The following is an 18,820-nucleotide window of genomic DNA, read 5'->3' on the forward strand; positions in this document are numbered from 1 at the left end:
TCCTCGAAGAGAAGCCTGCAAGGGGGATAGCAGTACAGAGAGAGAGAGATGGATCCTTAATCCCTGGATTCAGCCATGCCTGAAATCCACCACACTGGGATTTCTTTTCTTTTCTTTTTTTTCATCAGGTTCCCTTTTCGTTAAAGCCAATTTGAGTTCTGTTTCTGCTGCTAGAAAATGGCCCACAGGAGGTTTCTCTCTGGGCCTCTGCTTGCCCGTCTGTATAATACGAAGGAGTTCGGGGCACTGGTTGCTGTCTCTACCTTAATGGGTCAGGCAACCCTATTTAACAGAGCCTTGCCCCAGTGTTTATTGAGTGCCTGCTGTGTACTCATTACCCTGGGTTCCTCTGAGTGTTGATTCCTCAGCTCCTCTCAGCAGCTCTAGGAGTCAAGATTAAGGTAGACCTCATTTCACAGCTTCATTCATTCATTGAGTCAGGAAGTCAGTGTTGAGCGCCTACTGCCTGCCAAGCCCTGTCCTGCACAGGTCCCATCATGAGGGGCTCTGGGTTGGGTGGGGAAGGCAGATGGTAATCATACAGAATTATAATATACCTTAGGAGAGTGACAAGTTAAAGTGTGAAAAATGGGGGTGAGGGAGGACTTCCTGCAAGAGGTGTGCTAGGGCCAAGACGGTGAAGAGAGGCTAGAACAGCAAGAGCAAAGTCCTGAAGCAGGTGTGATTGGGGGAATGGGTGAGGGAGAGATAGAGGTCACAGCCCATGGGGCTGGTGTCATATGGGTTTATTCTGAGTCTGGGGGTGGGCGTATCCTGGAGCAGAGGAGTCGAGACCGGATTCGTGACTTGTCCAGAGTCTTCCTGCTGTGGTTCGGCACAGAGCAGGTGATTCAGTTTTGCTGGCCCTAGTGTTCTAGCTGTAAGATGGGTAAAGTGACGTTTCCAGAGCCCTTGCGCCTTCCTCACTTCCTCTTCTCTATTTCCGTCTTGGGCTGACTTTCCCTTTCACCCTGGCTCCCAACGTGAGTCAGGAAGCTTGTCTTCATCAGGGAGACAAGCTGCCTCAGTTTACCTCCCCAGATACCTCCCCCCTCTGTCTCTCTGGTGGCTTCTGGGTTTGGTCAAAAAGAGAAATCGTCTCTATCTCTGCCCTCAAGCCAGAATGGGGCTAGGGTGTCAGGGCCCTCTGGGGACCATGGGCTGCAGGAGATGGCATAGAACTGACCTGGCCTCTCATGCTTCATTTCTGGCCCCTTCTCATGTCCTGGCCCCAAATGCCAGGAATGTCCTCCCCCATTTGGGCACCTTTACCCATTCTTTCCTTGTTTTTTGGTGGTTTTTTGAAAAAGTAGCCCATACAAATCACCCTTTTAAAGTAAACAGGTAAGTGGCATTAAGACATTCACAATGTGGTGCAATCATCATCTCTTTCTAGTTCCAGAACATTCCATCACCCCAAAGGAGACTGTCTTCATGAGCAGTCACTTCCCATCCCAATCACCGAGCCCCTGACAACCACCAACCTAATTCTTGTCTCTGTGGATTTGTCTGTTGTACCATTTCATACACATGGGATCACACACTGTGTCACCTTTTGTGTCTGTTCTTTTGGGAAAGAAATTCAGCACGATGTTTTCTAGGTTCATCCACATTGTAGCGTGTTCGTGCTTCATTCCTTTTTATGGTTGAGTAATATTGCACTGTGTGGGTGTGTTACTATTTATTTAATCCATTCATTCGTTGATGGACAATTGGGATATTTCTACCTCTTAGTGACTGTAATTAGTACTCCTGTGAATATTGTGTACAAGTCTTGATGTGAACACGTTTTCATTTCTCTTGGTCTATACCTAGGAGTGGAACTGCTGGGTCATATGGTGATTCTATGTTTAACTGATCGAGCAGCCACCAGTTGTTTTCCAAAGCGGCTACACAGTTACATTCCATCAGCAATGCATACAAGAGCTCCGATTTCCCCATGTCCTCAACACAGTTGTTTTCCTTTTGGTTTTTCAGTCTAGCCAGCCTAGTGGGTGTGAGGTGGTATCTCATTGTGGCTTGATTTGCGTTTCCCTGATGACTAGTGATGTTGAGCACCTTTTCATATGCAAATCAGCCGTTGGTATATCCTCTGAGAAATGTCTATTCGAATCCTTTGTTTATTTTACATTGGGTTTTTTATCTTTTTATTATTGAGTTGTGAGAGTTCTTTATCTATTCTGGATATTAATCCCTTGTCGGATATACGACTTGCAAATATTTTCTCCCTTTCTGCGGGTTGTCTTTTCATTTTCCTAAGAGTGTCATTTGTGGAAGAAAAGTTGTAAATTTGATGGAGTCCAACTTATGTATCGCTTGTGCTTTAGATGTCATAGCTAAGAATTTTCCTGGTTTCTGCAGGCACTTATCCTGTCCTCCTCTCTCTAGCCCCACCCCGAACTCTCCCCCACTGGGGTTGGGGCATCTGCATCCACCTCTGTCCCCCCACGGGAGGCTTTGGGGCAGCACCAAGCAGCCTCCATCAATATTTAATAACGGAGCACACGAAACCTTGGCAGGGACGTGGGAAACTGCTCCTGGAGCCATCTGCCCTTTGGCCAGAAGCCAGCGAAGTGCCCCCAGCACCCACGCAGGGCCCCACTTTCCAGGTGGGGAAGCTGAGGCATGGGGCGGGGGCTGAGTGGGAAACTAGACCTGCCTGGTCCTGGTGTCGGGACAACAGCAGAGGTCACTGTTTGTGTTCTGGCGTGGAGCCACTCCTGGCTCCTGTCCCGCCCTGGGCCAACCCTGCCCAGTGAGAACCGCCTGCTCTTGCTCCTGCACCCGGTTCCTGCTGAAACCAAAAACACCCAGGCGGAGGGGAAAAAAAAACACACTGTGGGGGTGGGGGAAGGGGAGGGGCAGGTTTCTCCTCTGTAAGTCTCCCTGTACTTACAGGTTGGGGAGGTCACATAGTCAGTCGACAACCCTCTGGCAGCTTCAGGACGGACCCTGGCTCTGCCTCCAGTTAGCTGCACAGTTTCGGAGCCTTGGTTTCCTCGTGGAAGAAATGAGGATCGTTAACCCTCCTTGAGGGTTGTGAGAGGTGAGAGGTGAGAGGGAGTCCACATAGGAGATGTTGCTAATATCCTCGATATTAAAGCCATGGTTTATTTAGGACAGAAATTCGTTTCACTCAGGGGCTCCTCTGGTCCATCCTACCAGGTGGCTAGTCCTGCACCCCAAAATTTGCTAGGTGGGGTCCTATGTCTTTCCTGACTGCCCCTCCCCTCTCTCTCCCTATCTGTCTTTCTGTCTCTACTGTCTCTCTGTATGTGTCTCTGTCTCATCGCTCCCCTTTTCTCTCATTCCTGTTTCTCTGTTTTTCTCTCCTTCTCTCTCTCCTTCTCTCTCTCTCTCTCTCTCTCTCTCTCTCTCTCTCTCTCTCTCTGCCTCTGTTTCTCTCTGCCTCTCTCTTTCCCTCAACCCTCTCAAGAGCTCCCAGACCAGCCCTGCACCAGCCAGGTCAGCCCAGGACTGAACAGTGTCTGGCCCAGGCCTCCCACAACGAGTCCAGATTCTAATCTCCCCCACAACTGTCCCCACTGGGGCCAGCTCCAAGGAGCCTGGGACCCTCACGTGCTGCCTGGAAGACCCAAACCATATAAGATTCCCTCTCTAACGCTGGAAGTCCAGCAGCTCAACACCCACAGTCTCCAGACACAGGGTTCCCCCTACGCTGCAGTCTTTAGATAGGGAAACTGAGGACTGCATCATGAAGACCCATCACTGGTCCCCCTCGTCCGGCCACCAGGCTCTGGGGCTCTCCAGTTGCCTTGCGGCCTGCCTATGAATGGTCAGCACAGGTGTTTCTGCTCTGGGCAATGACAACCCCACCTCCTGGAAGCGGTTTCCCAGTGGCCAGTCTAGCAGGTAACCCAGGCCTTATCCTAGTGGCATTGGTGGCTTTCTAGTGCCAGCCAAGAAGGGGACTAGAGGGTGAGGTCCGAGGCAGGGCCAGGAAGACTCTGGGGTCAGAAAGCCTCATGGTGTCCCCACCCTTCCTGGCTTTCATCATGGTGTGTGTGTGGGGGTAGGGGATGGGGCAGCGAGGGACCTGCAGAGCTTCTCAGGCTGAGAAAGCCCCCCTACCTCCCAGACTCCTGGAGACCCCCAGCTCTGGGTACCTCCCTCTGACCCAGCTTGGACTCTATGAAACTGCTGGACTCACACCCTCCAAAGGTGAGACAACACCCCACACAAGGAAGGCCCTGAAGGGGGGAATGTATGGACAAATGGATCAACAAACACATGGCATGCCATCCTAGACCCACAAAACGTAAGGCCAAAAATACTGAAACTGGAATTCTTAGCACACCCAGGGGCTCTCATCCCAGCCCCCATCTGAAGCCTGGAACTGACTAATACATTCCAGGGTGGGACATATGATGACGCACATCCCCCCAGGCAAAGTGCGGTCCCAGGAACTCGTCAAGATCCCGACCTCCAGGGTTTGAATCTCACCTCCTTGACCTGGACAACTACTTTCCCTCCCCAAGCCTCAGTTTCCCCATCTATAAAACAGACATGGCGCCCCAGTCTCAGTGTTGCCGGGGGAACAAATGAGTCTGCGTGAAGCTGGGTCAGGCCTATCATCAACTGTGAGTTGCAAGTCTTCTACTTTTAACAAGGATTGAAATTATAGAGATAACATCAAAGAGAGATAGAGGATGGTGGTTGCATCAAAAAGAAGCTGACCGCCCTGCTTGGTGACTCAGGGTGGGGCCTGAGGCTCCCTTCCCGACCTTTTAGCCTCTACTTTTACTCAGATCCCTCTGCCCCCAGAGCCTCAGTTTGTCATCCGCCCCATGAAATGGGACCAAACGAGCGTCCTTGACTCTATTCTCTATCCTCCATCCCATCTACCAATGAAATTGCTCCCAAATCCCCTCTCACCACCTGGTCCAGCACAAGTATCACCTCCTTGGTCTCCTCACTTCCGTTCTCTTCCCCCACATGCTCTTTTCTCCATGGTGGCTGGAGTCAGATTCATCCTTCCTCTCTCCAGAACCTTCTGTGGCTCCCACCTCCCTCATGGTAAAAGCCAAAGTCCTCTCCTTGGCCACAAGGCCCCGCTCTGCTGGTCTTGCTCCTACTTCTCCCCCGCCGTCCGCTCACTCCACTCAGACCTCCTTGAAGCTCCTCCAACAAGTCAAGCACTCTCCTACCTCAGGATCTTTGCACAGGCTATGCCTCCGCCTGGGGCCAGTTTTACCAAGATGCCCAGATATCTCTCCCACGTCGTTCAGGACTCAGCTCAAATGTCATACACGCCCACATGCCCTTTCTTCCTTTCCTGCCATCAGGAATCTGTATTTTGTTCTCAACAGTGTCAAATCAATGTACACAAAATAATCATTCTGATAATAAGAGTCATTTACCAGATGCCTCCTGTGTGCCAGGCCCTGGACTGGGGGTTTGGGGACACCACTGCGGACAATTGAGACAGTGGGAGTCATGGCCTAGGTGCAGGGAAGGTGATGTACAGTATAAATAATGTGGGACACATGGCTAGATGTGGCAGAGGGTCTTTCCAAATTGGATAGCCATGGAGGGCCTCCTGGAAGAGGTGGCATTGGGGCTGAGACTCGGAGGAGGCAGTGAAGGGAGATGACGTGGGGACAGCAGCAGGGCTGCACCCTATGGGGCCTTGGGGACTGCCAGGAGGGTCTTGGTCTTCATCTTAAAAGCAGTGGGGCACCCAGGGAGGTTCTCAAGGCGGGTGATATGGTTTGACACGTGTCTCCCAAAGGAAAGACATGACTTCAGTTGGTCACTCTGGTGACTACGTTTCCCACTAGTTCACAGATGGGGAAACTGAGGCTTAGAGAGGTGAAGTCACTTACCCAACCAGGAACTTGTGATACCCTCCCCCCACTCCCATGAGGTCCAATTACAGAAAAGGAAACTGAGGCACAGAGGTATGGTAATTCCCCAAGTCCCCTGGGAATGGAATTGGCTGCCCTTCATCCCCTGCCCCACTCCCTGTCCCTTTCCCACGCAGCCTCACTGAAGAACTTTCTCACAGGGACGAAATAGCACAGTCAGTTTCACAAGTGGGTGGCCAAAGCCGCAGCCCTGGGTTTCAGTTTGCAAATAGCTGGCTCCAACTGCCTGCTACAGCCCAGGGAGGTTTGCTGGGGCCACTGCCTGGGGGCTGGTTGGTATCTGTGCATGAGGGAAATCTGCCAACAGCCTGCTGTCAGGGCAGGGAGGGTGCCCGGGGCCCAGGGGCGATTGGGATCTAGGGCAGGAGCTGCCCTGAGCCCTCATCCCCAGTCAGCCTTGATCACTCATTCAATCCACAGCTGATGCTTACTTCATGCTTTGTTGATTTAGCACATTTTATTCTCCCGGGGAGCACATATTAAGTGCCTACTGTGTACCAGGTGTTCCCTCATTTAATCATCCCAACAGTCCTACAAGGCAGTGAGTGTGTTTTCCTGGGGCTGCTGTGATAAATGACCATAACCTTGTGCTTAGAACAACAAAAACTTTTCTCCCAATTCAGGGGACCAGAAGTCTGGAATCAAGGTGTGGGCAGAGATGGATCCTTCTGGAGGCTCTGAGGGAGAGTCTGTCCCAGGCCTGTCTTCCAGTTTCTGGGGGCTGCCAGCCATCCTTGGTTTGTGGCTGCATCTCTCCCGTCTGCCTCTGTCTCCAAATGGCCAACTTCCTGTCTGTTTCCTTTTCTCTCTCTTATAAGGAATACCTGTCCCTGGATTTAGAATCATCATAATCCAGGATGATCTTGTCTCACGATCTGTAACTAATTACATCTGTAGTGACCCTGTAAGGTCATGTTCTAAGGCTCTGAGTAGACATATCTTTGGGGGGGCGGGCACAATTCCCCTGGCAGTTATTATCAGCTCTACTTACTAGGCCAGGAAACAGCGGCACAGAGAGGTCAAGTCACTGATCTGAGGGCCTAGGACTTAAACCCCAGCCGTCTGGAGTTTGGATTAACTCACATCACTGCTCCACCTGTGTGCCAGGTCCTTGCCAAGAGCTGGGGACACAGAGGAGAACAAGAGTTGCAGCATGAGGACCGTGGCCTTTGAACCTCAGGCTGCTGGGTGCTCCGTGGATTAGGATCAAGAGTCCCCCTGTAGCGGGCTGCGTGGTGTCCTCCAAAAACATGTCCACCAGGAACCTGTGACGGTGACCTTGTTTGGAAATAGGATCTTTGCAGATGTCATTATGGTAAGGATCTTGAGGTGAGATCATCCTGGATTTAGGGTCCTAACTCCAGTGACAAGTGTCATTAAGATAAGAGAAAGGAAGAAGAGATCTGAGATAGAAGAGAAGGCCAGGTGATGACAGAAGCAGGGATGGGAGTGATGCTGCCACAAGCCAAGGAATGCTAAGAATTCCCCAGAAGCCGGGAGAGGGGCCTGGGACGGGACTCTCCCTCAGAGCCGCCAGAAGGAGCCAGCCCTGCTCACACCTTGATCTTGGACTTGTGGCCTCCAGAGCTGTGAGAGAATAAATTTTTGTTGTGTTGAGCCACCCAGTTCATGGTACTTTATTCTGGCAGCCTTAAGCCACTCCTGTATCCCCCCATCCCAGCCTGGAGAGGGCAGTGCCTACAACTGGGCACTCTGGCCAGGAGGAACAAGGTGTACATTTTACTTTTGAGGATTTCAGGGGGATTGTGGATTCTGATGGGCTCAGGAACTCCAGACACTTTTCTAAAGTGTTGGAACCATTCACCCTTCCCCGGCAGTGAGTGAGTTTCTTGTGAATCTACAACTTGAAAAACATTGGTGTTGGATTTTGTAGCATTTAACACTCAAATGACATCTAACTGGTGTTTTGATTTGCATCTTCCTTATTTCCAATTGATGCTAAACATCGTCTCACCACATGCGTTTCCTCCTGTAGGTTCTTCATGCTCTTCATGAGTTAGAGGAGCTCTTTATAGATTTTTGATACTATTTCTCCGTCAGTCGAGTATATTGCAAATATCTCCCCCTAGTTTGTAACTTTTGTCAAGGTATCTTTTGATGAACGAAAAAAATCCTAATCTTAATGCATGCAAATTGATCCGTCTTTTCTTATACAGACGATGCCTATTGGCTCTTGTTGACCCCTAAGATCGCCTACATTTTCTATCAAGACATTAAAGTTTTATGTATTATATTTTTGCACATAACCTTTTTTACCCTGTTGGAGTTGAGTTTTTTGTGTATGATAGGACATAGAATCTAATTTAATTGGTTTCAACATGGACGCACACTTCCCAGATCCTTTTATGGAATAGTCTCCCATCCCAGCTGCTGGGACAGACACTGTCCATCTCAGAATAAAATTCCTGACCCACCTTTGGTGTCTGTGGGCGTTTAATTCCAATCCATTGATCCATGTGTCTGTCACTGTGCTAATATCTCTCTGACTCAATTACAGTCTTTGTAATGGGTCCTAATATCTGGTAGGACAGGTAACACCACCCTGTTCTACAGAAGTGTCCTGGCTATTTGCAGCTCTCTGCTCTTCCAGGTAAATTTTTGAATCATCTTATCAAGTCCCAGGGGAAAACAAAAGTCTGTTGTGTCTTTGATTGGTATTGTGTTAAAACATCAGATGAGGAGAATCAGTCTTTGAACCTCTCTCTCCATGAATATGGTATATCCACCATCGCTGTTGCGGCATGAATACAGCCATGTCCGTTTCCCTGAAGGGCTGAGAACACCATCTGCCTCATTTCTTCCTCTTTATTGAAGCCGGGGAGCCTCCATCTGATCTCCTGTTTCACCAGGTCATTCCTTTCCCATTGCGTTCCTGATTCTACCATGAAGTCTTTTTCTGAGGTTTTTGGGTGGACCCACTTTCACACAGCTGGCATCTTCCCCTGCCCGTTTTGGAATGTGTGTCAAGTTCATTTGAAGCATACCTGTCCTCCCTGTTCCTGCTCTTGGTGGAAGCTGTAGTTCAGGGATTTTTCCTGAACTACAAATGATGGGTTTCTCCAGATCTGATCATTTGGATTCCAGCCTATTTCTGCAAGGACGTCAATGAGAAAGCCAGTCCTAGTGCCCCAGTCTCAGGGAATGGGGTGAGACTGCAGTTGCCCTAAAACCTCAGGCTACCGCCTCTCACTCTCCCTGTCTGGGCTTCCCCCAGCATCTCCTGGGGAGGCAGCTCCTGGGCCAGTGTATTGCAAGTGCCTCCGCCAGGGGTGAGAAGGGATGGTCCCTGCTCCGGTCATTCCAGCCTGGGTGCTGGCAGATGTGGGTGTGTGCACTGTGTGTTCCCAAAATGGCAGGGGGGGTTGCCAAAAGCAGAATTCCCAGCCGCCCCCTCGAGGCGGCTTGGCGCCTTCTTCTCAGGCTCAGGACATTCTCGGAGTTTTCTCGGCATCCCCCACTCTGGGCTGGCCTCCAGGAGGAGCTGAAATTTCCCTCTATCCTGGACATCCGGGCCTGGGATCAGCCTCAGGAGCACAGAGGTCATTTTAAAATGCTGGGTGTCATGGAAAATTTCAGATGTGCCCTGAGTGGAGCACAGTGACCCATGGGCTGTCCCCAATTCACAGAGACCCAGGCAGCACTGACCTTGTTAGGCTCCTGCCAATCCCAGGGTCACCGGAGACCCCAGATGCTTCTCACAGGACAAGCTGGCTCCCAAACCCAAATCACCCCGGAAGCCCATCAGGAATTGGGGTCCCTATCATTTCTCATCCCACCCCCCCCAGCCTTTGGGGCCCTGCCGGTGTCACAGCCTTGGGAGCTGCAGGTTGGCCACTCTGGGCCTCAGTTTCCCCACCTGTATGCAGGAGGGGGTTCCCATCTGTTTGGGGGCCAGGAAAGAGTTCGTGGACCAGACGTGGGGGGTGGGATTAATGGCCCAGGAGCCTCTCTGCCTCCCCCTCTCTCTGTCTGTCTGTCTATCTCTCTGTCTCTGTCTCCCTCTTTGTCTATTTCTCTGTATTTCTCCCCCTCTGTCTCTGTCTCTCCTTATCTCTCTATCTCTCTCCCTGTCTTTCTGTGTCTCCCTCTGTCTCTTGACCCTCTATTTCTCTTTCTCTGTCTCTGTCTCCCCGTGTCTCTCCCTGTCTTTCCATATCTTCTGTCTCCCACTGTCTATCCATCTCTTTCCTGGGTGGACTAGGCCCCCTCTCTGACCTCCTCCTGACTCCTGCACCGACCCCCAGGCCTCCACTCAGAGTGGGATGAGCCACTGTTGAACCTTCAACGAATGGCTAATGGGCTGGACTTTCAGATGAGGCCAAAGTCGTACACACCAGGCCCCGCCTGGCCTGGCCTCCTTGCCTCACCCAATTCATCCCCCACCTGGGGCCCACATTACTGTGTCCCCAGAATGCCCTCCACCCCAGGTCTCCTTGCCAGGCCATGAGTTACCCATTGGTCACCCTGAGTCCAACATTGGTGACCACAGACTCCAGGGTGTCAGGACACAAGCCTGGGTTCCTCACCACCCCCAAGATTATCCTAGAATAGAAGTAGCCCCGGGACTGGACCTTGTCAAGGGACAGCCATGCATGGCCTGAATGGAGCTGTTTACTCATTGGGTGACCCCAGTGAAACTCTCCTGCCCTGTAAATGAACAACCCCAGCATTTGGATAATGACTTATATCGGCATAAAACAAATAAACAGCCAAGGGACGAAATATACCAACTTCACCCCAGGATTTACTTATCCCAGCCTGATGGCACCTACCGCACCAGCCATCCCACCAGGTCGTCACTTCAGCCCCATAGCATGGGGGTCATCACCCCCATGTACAGATGGGGAAACTGAGGCAGCATCTGCAGGCACAGCTACGATAGCTGTACTACCTCCACTTCTAAATCAACTGCTTTTATGTTTTTTTCTGTGTTTATATAATGCTTCATATATAGCATGTTCATATTTACAAAATTTAAAATACAGATGTGTTTTCTTTTGAAGTGAAAAAAAGAACATCCATAGGCAGTCTGATGTTAGAGTATAGAATAAGATATCCCTTTTCATCCTTCCAGAGCTACAACCAAAAGCACCAGTTTCCAAAACAGAAGACTTTGTATAAAGCACTTAGATTTTGCTCTTATGTTGCCTTTTCCCCAGGGTTGAAATAAAATATCCTAGAACTCTTTTTAAGGTCAGGTCAGTCAGGGTATAACTCACAACAGAGTACAGTTGGACGCATCCAGTCCTGAACTATCAAACTGGATATAATGTTCCCATTGTTCAGAAAGTTCCACAAGGGACCCTCTGCAGCCAATCAGCCCTCCACCCCAGGTATACAGTAAGTGATGAATACTGGATGAGAACATTTGTCTTTGCTGACTGGATACAGTGAGTCACAGATGCAGTGGGCAGGGAGCAGGGGACTCCTGCCACAATCCCCCAGGAGCCTGGGGGAGGGTCTGCCCGTGGCCTTCTGCTGTTGTCCAAAGTCCCATTTTGCAGCCAGTACTACTGAGTTTAGAGACAAATGGAACAGTAGGGTCAGTGGCCCCCATTTTGGCCCCAGATGCTGGGCCTCCATCTTCTCACCTCAAAAGTAAAAGGTGGGTGTTGCTAGAGATAGAATGTTTGTGTCCCCCAGAATTTCATAAATTGAAACCCTGATTCCAATGTGATGGTGTTTGGAGGTGGGGCCTTTGGGAAGTGCTTAGGTCACGAGGGTGGAGCCCCATGATGAGATTAATGCTCTTTTGAAAGAGACCACATGCCCCTTTCGATATGGGAAGACACAGCAAGAAGACAGTCAGCTGACACTCGGAGTCTTGATCTTCGACTTCCTGCTTCCAGAACTGTGGAAATACATGAAATACATGTCTGTTGTTAAAGACACCCAGCTTTTGGTATTTTTGTCATAGCAGCCCGAACTGACTAAGACCCACTGTATCCTGGGGTCACCACAAGTCCTTAGCCAGCAGTTTCATCCCCCTAAACCTCAGTTTCCCTGTCTATAAAATGGGGAGACTTATAGAAACAGCCTTGTGGGACTTTTATGGCTATTAAATGAGATCTCTCCCATCAAGTCTCAGCTGGGCACTCGTAGGTGTTAGCTATTATTATGTGGTGGCTCTCGTGGCCATCCCAGCTCTGGTTCTTGGTCCTGAGAGTTCCCAGCTGGGTAGTCCAAAGATGTTTTCTCTGACCCCACCCAGCAGCCTGCAGCCACGTCCCACGCCTTCTGCTCTGTGTCCCCCGAGGTGGCCACAGCAATGTGGGCTGGAGAGTGTACTAGGTAGGCAGGTGGCTCGGGAAATTCCAGGGTAGAGGTGGTGCCAGGTACTGCTCTTCTCACCCCCACATGGGCCCAGGATGTGCCATGGCTTTTTTTCCCTCCCCCTGTCGGCGATTAAGGATGCCACATCCTGCCTGACTTGCCAGGCGACCCTGGATATCCTAAACTTAGCCTAGTTGACTATCTGCTGGAGCCTACAAACTATCAAAGGAAGCTGGGGGTGGGGGCATGAAGACACCCCCTGAAATCATTGTGTTCCCTCCCACCCCATGGTCTTTGCACATGGCGTGCCTTCTGCCTGGCACTCGCTGTGCCTTGTTGGTACCTACAAATCTCCTCTTCCAGGTCTCTGTCAAATGTCACCTTCTCCAGGAAGCCCTCCTGGATCGCATGCAGGAGTCCTGGCATTGAGTGTCTCCCTTTGGCAGATCTGGTCCAAGTTATAATTTTGCATTTATGGTGATGACTGGATTAATATCACCTCCTTTGTTGATGGGAAGCTGTGGGCAGGCACAGGTACGTACAGTAAGTATTCAATAAAGAGTGGTGGAATCAATCAATCACTGTATTCAATAACTATTCATTGAATCCAATCGTTCATTCATTCAACAACTCTTTACTGAGCCCTGCAGGATACCAGACCAGGCTCTGGGTGCTGGGGACATGCTGTGAATTGTCCCCTCCCGTGGGACCCCTGTGATCTGGAGTCTCTTGCTGATGTTCTAATGAAATTCTTGAATAATGGTGCCATTCTTGTCCTGTTCCTCAGAGACAGTTGATGCATTTATGAGCCAATTGTCAGAACTTACTCGAGCCCAGTTTTCCCATCCTAGGAAAGACAAGGACAGTGAACCCCAGGACTACGAGGTATCAGGTACTTTCTCTGTGCCTGGCCTCAGGATCTTCACAACCTCCTGGAGGGGGGCAGGGGGGGGCTTTAGCCTAGGGGGAGGTCAGAATTAGCAAATAAACATCTAGGCCCCCAATTCACTTTGAATTTCGCATAAACAACCAATACATTTTTTTTCAGTATAAGTCTATCCGCAATGTTGCATGAGATATACTAAAACAATTGTTTTTCATTGTTTATCTGAAATGTAAAGTTAACTGGGTATCCTGTATTTTGTCTGGCAACGCTGATTGGTCATTGTGCCCATTTTACAGATAAAGAAGCAGAGGCCCAGATTGGTGGCACAGCCAGGGATGAGCAGAAGGAGGACAGAAGCTGGACCAGGGGACCCAATGCCTTTAGCACTCAATTTCTGCCTCTAAAGAGCCCAAGACTGAGTATAGGTGTTTTGAGTGAGCAAAGGTCCCACCTGGTCTAAGTCAGAAGCCCCTTCCTCATTCCCACTCCTGGTGCTGGAGACAGCCGCAGGAGAGGGGTCCCAGGACCAGGGCTTCTGGGAACAACAGCAGGAGAGCCCATCTCACTGACCATCTAGACTCCAGCACCTGAAAGCAGGGCGGCCAGTCCCCTGTAAACAGCCGGTCTCATGTCACTGTAAAGAGCTGGTGTCTAGAGTTGTCACAGTGCCCAAGTCTCAGTGTGATTTCCCTGTGACTCGATACCCTGCCACTGGCCCCTGTCACTTGATACTTGGTAAACAGCATTCGGAGAATGGGTACCAGCACCCTGTCTGGTCTGTGCTGTGCGGGGCCAGCAGCCGGGTCTAACTTCAACCCAGGTCCTGACCCCCAACAGCAGTCAGCACTTGTTTTGTTCTGATACTTTGTAAACATCGAGTCCAGATACCTGTTACTTGTCAGTGGTCCCTGTTAGTCATCAACTTGCCCTAATATTTCTCAGTGGGCAAGCGGGCAACCTGGAAGGTATTTAAACAGCCTTCCAATTCTTTGTAACAATGAATCCTGATACTTTGTTACCTCACCCAGGGGCTGGCCAACTACACCTCTGCTCACAACCTAGTCATGGCTTTTGCACTTTTAAATGACTGAAACAGACCAAAAGAAGAATATTTTGTGAAATGAAGTAAAACTATATGACATCCAAATTTCAGCATCTACAAATAAAGTTTTATTGGGATGCAGCCATGTCCAGTCACTTGTGTATTATTTGTGGCTGTTTCAAGCCAGCAGAGTTGAATAGTTACAATCAGAGACTGTACGGGCTACAAAGCCTCAAATATGAATTATCTGGCCATTTATAGAAAAAGTTTGTTGATTCCCACTCTAAGCTCTTAGGCTGTCACTGTCACCTATATTGTACTTAGTGTCCTGTTAGTGGTCAAAGGTCCATGGTGTTCATACTTGTACACGGTGCAAGCAATGAACTCAGTGGTCCATGATGCGGATGTATTGTGCAAACAGTGAGTCCCTTTACTTTGTAAGAGTCACATTCAGTCCGATGTGCTGACCGGCTCCGTGCAGTGAATATTTGGTCTCTGACAGCAGCTAATGTGTCCTGAGAGTGTCAACAGTCACTATTGGGAAACCAACCAAGATGAGAGGTAAAGGGTGACTGAAAATTAGGCAAAGGAGAAAGGAAGGCTCTCTCCCCACTCGGACAGGACCATGAACTCTGAGCTGAAAAGCTGGACTTTCTCCTGAGGGTGATGGGGAGCTATGGCTGGAGTTGGAGCAGAGCATGGACGCAGAGACAGAACCACTCGTGGCCTTGGACTTCCCATCCATGCGGTGGGCTGAGGTGGCCAGAATACGGACCTTTCTAGGTTTCATGGGAGAGGCCAGTGCATGAATAACTGAACAGGGCTTTCTGTTACCCTCCCCCCTGCCACTCAAGCACCAAGCAGTCTCTGAGGGAAGGAGATGGCAAGGATCTGGGGACCAGGGGTCAGGCTGGGACACTGCCTTTGGGAGACGTGTTCTTGGTTCCCGCAATCTCATTTGTTATGGTGCATTCATTACACACTCACTGCGTGCTACGGCTCTGCCCTCTTGGAGCTCCCATTACAGAGGAAGGCAGAGGATGGCTGTGAACCCACCAACACATCCTAATTATGAATCCTAGAAGCACAGGGGAAGGGCTGAGAATGAGGCCGCTTTGGTCAGGGTGGCCGAGGGGCCTCTGAGGAGACATTTGAACATAGACCTGATGGAGGAAAAAGTGGAGGCCTTGTGGGGAGTGAGGGCAGGGCCATCCAGACAGAAGAAACAGCATGTGCAAAGGCCTTGAGGTGGGACCGAACTTGTGATGGAGGCTGTGGGGGCTGGGCCACATGAGACCTCATGGGCTTCAGGGAGGGTGTATAAGGGATGAGATCTAAGCCTTGTTTCACAGCGTCCCGTGGCTTCCCCGGGGCAGGGACACTGAGACCCCAGCAAGAAACCTCACTGCACTGCCTGGGTCTTAGAATGTCTCTGGTCCGTTTCACAGGGAAATCAGCTGGCATGAAGCTGATGTGATCTGAGGCCAGGGGGGCCATGGGCCTGCTCAGGGAAGTTTCCAGACCACATGGGCCTCTGGGTCAAGTGAAATGTCTTGTCTGCCCTTCTAAACCACAAGCTCGGCAGGTCCTGAGGATAATAACGCCAGCAGGCAGGTCAGGCCTGGCAGGGGCAACTGGGTCAGCTCCAGAAAGGCAGCATGTGAGAAACACAGTCTCGTGTTTCTGGCTGGGTGTTGCTGGGCTCCTGAGAGGCCTCGGCGCTGACAGACAGATACAGATGCCCTCAGCCCATGGGATCAGGACTGGGTCAGAGAAAATGGATATTGGAGGTGGGATTTTGAAGGTTGAGTAGAAGCTTGCCAGCAAGAGACAGGCATCTCAGGAATGTGACTTACAGGAGGCCACAATTTGGTCCCATCTGGCCCCTGTGGCTCAGTGACCCCAGACTGTCTCTGACCCTCAAGTGTCTCCCCCATTTGATGGGACAAGGACAAAGGCTCTGGGACCAGGCCAGCCCAGGGTTGAATCCAGGCTTTTCCACTTTCTGGGTGACTCTGGGCAAGTGAGGCCACACCAAAATCGGTCCAGTTTACAGGAGTATAAACTGAGGTTTATAGAGGGAGGTCACCCATCTTAGGATGCAGAGGGAAGGGGTCAAAGCTGGGGCCTGTGGTCAGGACTAGGGGCAGGACAGGGGGCAGGAGTGGGTGACTCACCCAAGGCCATTATTCATTCTGAGGCCGGAGAGATGGAGAGGAGAGGAGAGGAGGGAAGAGCAGCCTAGCCCGTCGACATAGCAGGTGCAAAGGCACTGAGGTAGGAACCTATTTGGCAGCCTCCAAGGACAGGAAGAAGGCAGGTGGATGGAGGCTGATAAGCAATGGGAGATGGATGGAAAGGATGAGGGGTGGTTGCAGGGGCCACGCAGGGCCTTGGGGACCAAGAGGAGCCATGGTGGGTTTGGGGCAGAGAAGAGATGGAATCTAGGGTGACCATCAGTAGCTGAATCAGGGCAGACCTGGGGATTCAGAGGCCTGGGGGCGGCCACTGTCTGCCAGCAACCAACAGCACACACCAGCCCATGTCATAGGCCTACGCGGGCCAGCACACACCACTACCCACTGCTGACAGACACCCATGCCAACACCAAATCCAGACTTATCAATGCACCAACCAGCGCTCGTCTGCTTCTTGCATTGTCTGAGATGTGTAAATCTACATGCAAGTATATGTAAAATGTGTGCACACACCTCTGGGTTCACACCTGGGTTGAAGTCAGCCTCCACCGACAAGGCTGACACACAAACACACACATGCACACTGGTGGCCCCTCCTCTTTCCTGGCCGGCTGCAAACACACGCAGACTAGCACGGAGTCACATCACGAGGAGGCTCAGGAAATGCTGCTGGGGGCTCCCCTGAGAGCTGGCTTCCTGTTTTCAAAGAAGCCAGGAACTGCTGACAGAATGTTCTGGACAAGTCTGCCCCCACCCCCCTCACTGCCTCAGCGCCCCCTATCCAGCCCCACAGATGCTGCACCTTCTCTGTGTCCATTACTGACCCTGTCCTACAGAGAGGTCAGGTTCCAGAAAAGAAAACTGAGGTTCAGAGAGGTGCTGCCACTAGCCCAGGGTCACAAAGGAAGGAAGAGGTGATACCCGGAGTCCAGACCCTGAGCTCTAACCTACCTCCCTCTGGAGCACCATGCCTGGGATCAGGGGTTCACAGATGAGGAATTGCCCTTACTGCCTGGACCGTGGCTCCCAGGGTCCAGAGGCCACTTCCACACAGCCCCAAACTCTCCTGCCTCATGGATGCCACCTCCCCTTATTCACCATCCCCCTACCCATCCCACCCAACCTACCCTTCATGTTCCCAGAAGAAGGGCCACCTACATCACAAATATTAATGGAGTGTCAGCTGCCAACAAAAAAGACCCAGTCCCACCCTCAGGGGGCTGGTGGTGGGAGGAGCACCTAGCCCTAGGGGTAAATAAACAAACATGGCTGTAGCTGCCTCATCTGTGCTCCACAGAACCCCTTGGGATAGCCGAGGACACATCTGACTCTCTCTTGCCTGCTGTGGTTGCACAGGCTATTCCCTCTGCCTAGAATACCTTTCCTTAGCAATCTGGAGAACTCCTCTTCATCCATCAAAGCCCCAACACCAATGTCCTCTCTTCCTGGAAGCTGTCTCAGGACCCTCCAGTGCCCCCATCCTTCCCCCTGGCCTGACTCTCAGGGTGGCCTGACTCCACAGGGCTGGGGGTGTCTGTGGACTCCACAACAAAATCCTTTGGACTTTGTTCTGCTGTCCTTGCCATGGTGGCAAGATGGCTCCTATCCTCACTGCCAGGGAGCCCCCAAACTCCCAGGATGATTGGGTCAGCCAGAGTCATATGCCTAACCTTGAATCAATGGCTGCATCTGGGGTGACAAAAAGCTCTAAGTGGCCAGATCTAATCACGTGTCCACATCTGGAGCCCAGAAGTGGACCTGGCTCCTTTTCCGCACCAAAGGCAGTCAGGGAGAATAGATGTCCCCAAGACCCTTTTACCAAGGACTGCCTGCCCCATCCTGGCTGGGAGGCCTCGGACAAATCACTTGTTCTCTGTGCCTCAGTTTTTCCACCTGCGAATTGGGCTCAGCAGAGCTAAGGTATTGGAACACAGGTGACCCTCCCCTACTTGCTGAGGGGGGGGAGGGGCTGTTTACCCTGCAGTCCCCATCTTGTTGTTCTCTGTGACTCCCCCAGACAGCCACCCGTCCAGCATGGCAGGCACTGATGGCTGCCTGCTGAGTCACCACTTCCTCCTGGGCCCCTTGCCCAGCCTGATGTTTTCTGGGGACTTTCCTGGCCTTCCATGAATATCAAAAACAAGGTGGGGACAACTCCCGGGTGGGGGAAGTGAGGGCAGAGGTGCATGTGAACAAGTCTGTGAACACCCTGGTGGGGGTTCAATCCCATGTCCCGTCCTCACCTGTAACACGGAAGCCATAACCGCCTTTCCCTCAAGTGGGGAAACTACATGTGAACATCCTGCAAGCCCTCAACCAGGTCTGTGGGCACCTGGCCCTGGGGTAAGCGTGGTCGTTACTGCCTTACCTATTTGGATAGGTTTAGCGTGCTTGATGCACGGATGCCCAAGTTCATTGGCCCATTTCTGTATCTCTTCCTGTGTGTGTTTCTGTTTGTGCATGTGCATCAGGGCTGCCCTGTGTGTGAAGCCCCATGAACCTAAGAGACAGA

General features: G+C 51.2%; 1 long non-coding RNA gene across 2 annotated transcripts; it reads left to right on the plus strand.

The window, feature by feature from the left end:
* The first annotated feature begins 172 nt into the window (after positions 1–172).
* On the plus strand, positions 173–14,215 carry LOC141572691 (uncharacterized). Of its 2 annotated transcripts, XR_012498057.1 has the most exons (5): positions 173–2,609; positions 2,899–3,046; positions 6,996–7,203; positions 12,546–12,716; positions 13,365–14,215. It is a non-coding gene; the product is annotated as an uncharacterized LOC141572691 (long non-coding RNA). The 2 variants fall into 2 exon arrangements; XR_012498056.1 differs by having other exon boundaries at positions 173–3,046.
* Positions 14,216–18,820: the final 4,605 nt, after the last annotated feature.

The sequence above is a fragment of the Rhinolophus sinicus genome, linkage group LG07 (assembly GCF_036562045.2).
Source record: "Rhinolophus sinicus isolate RSC01 linkage group LG07, ASM3656204v1, whole genome shotgun sequence".
In the NCBI taxonomy this organism is placed as follows: Eukaryota; Metazoa; Chordata; class Mammalia; order Chiroptera; family Rhinolophidae; genus Rhinolophus; species Rhinolophus sinicus.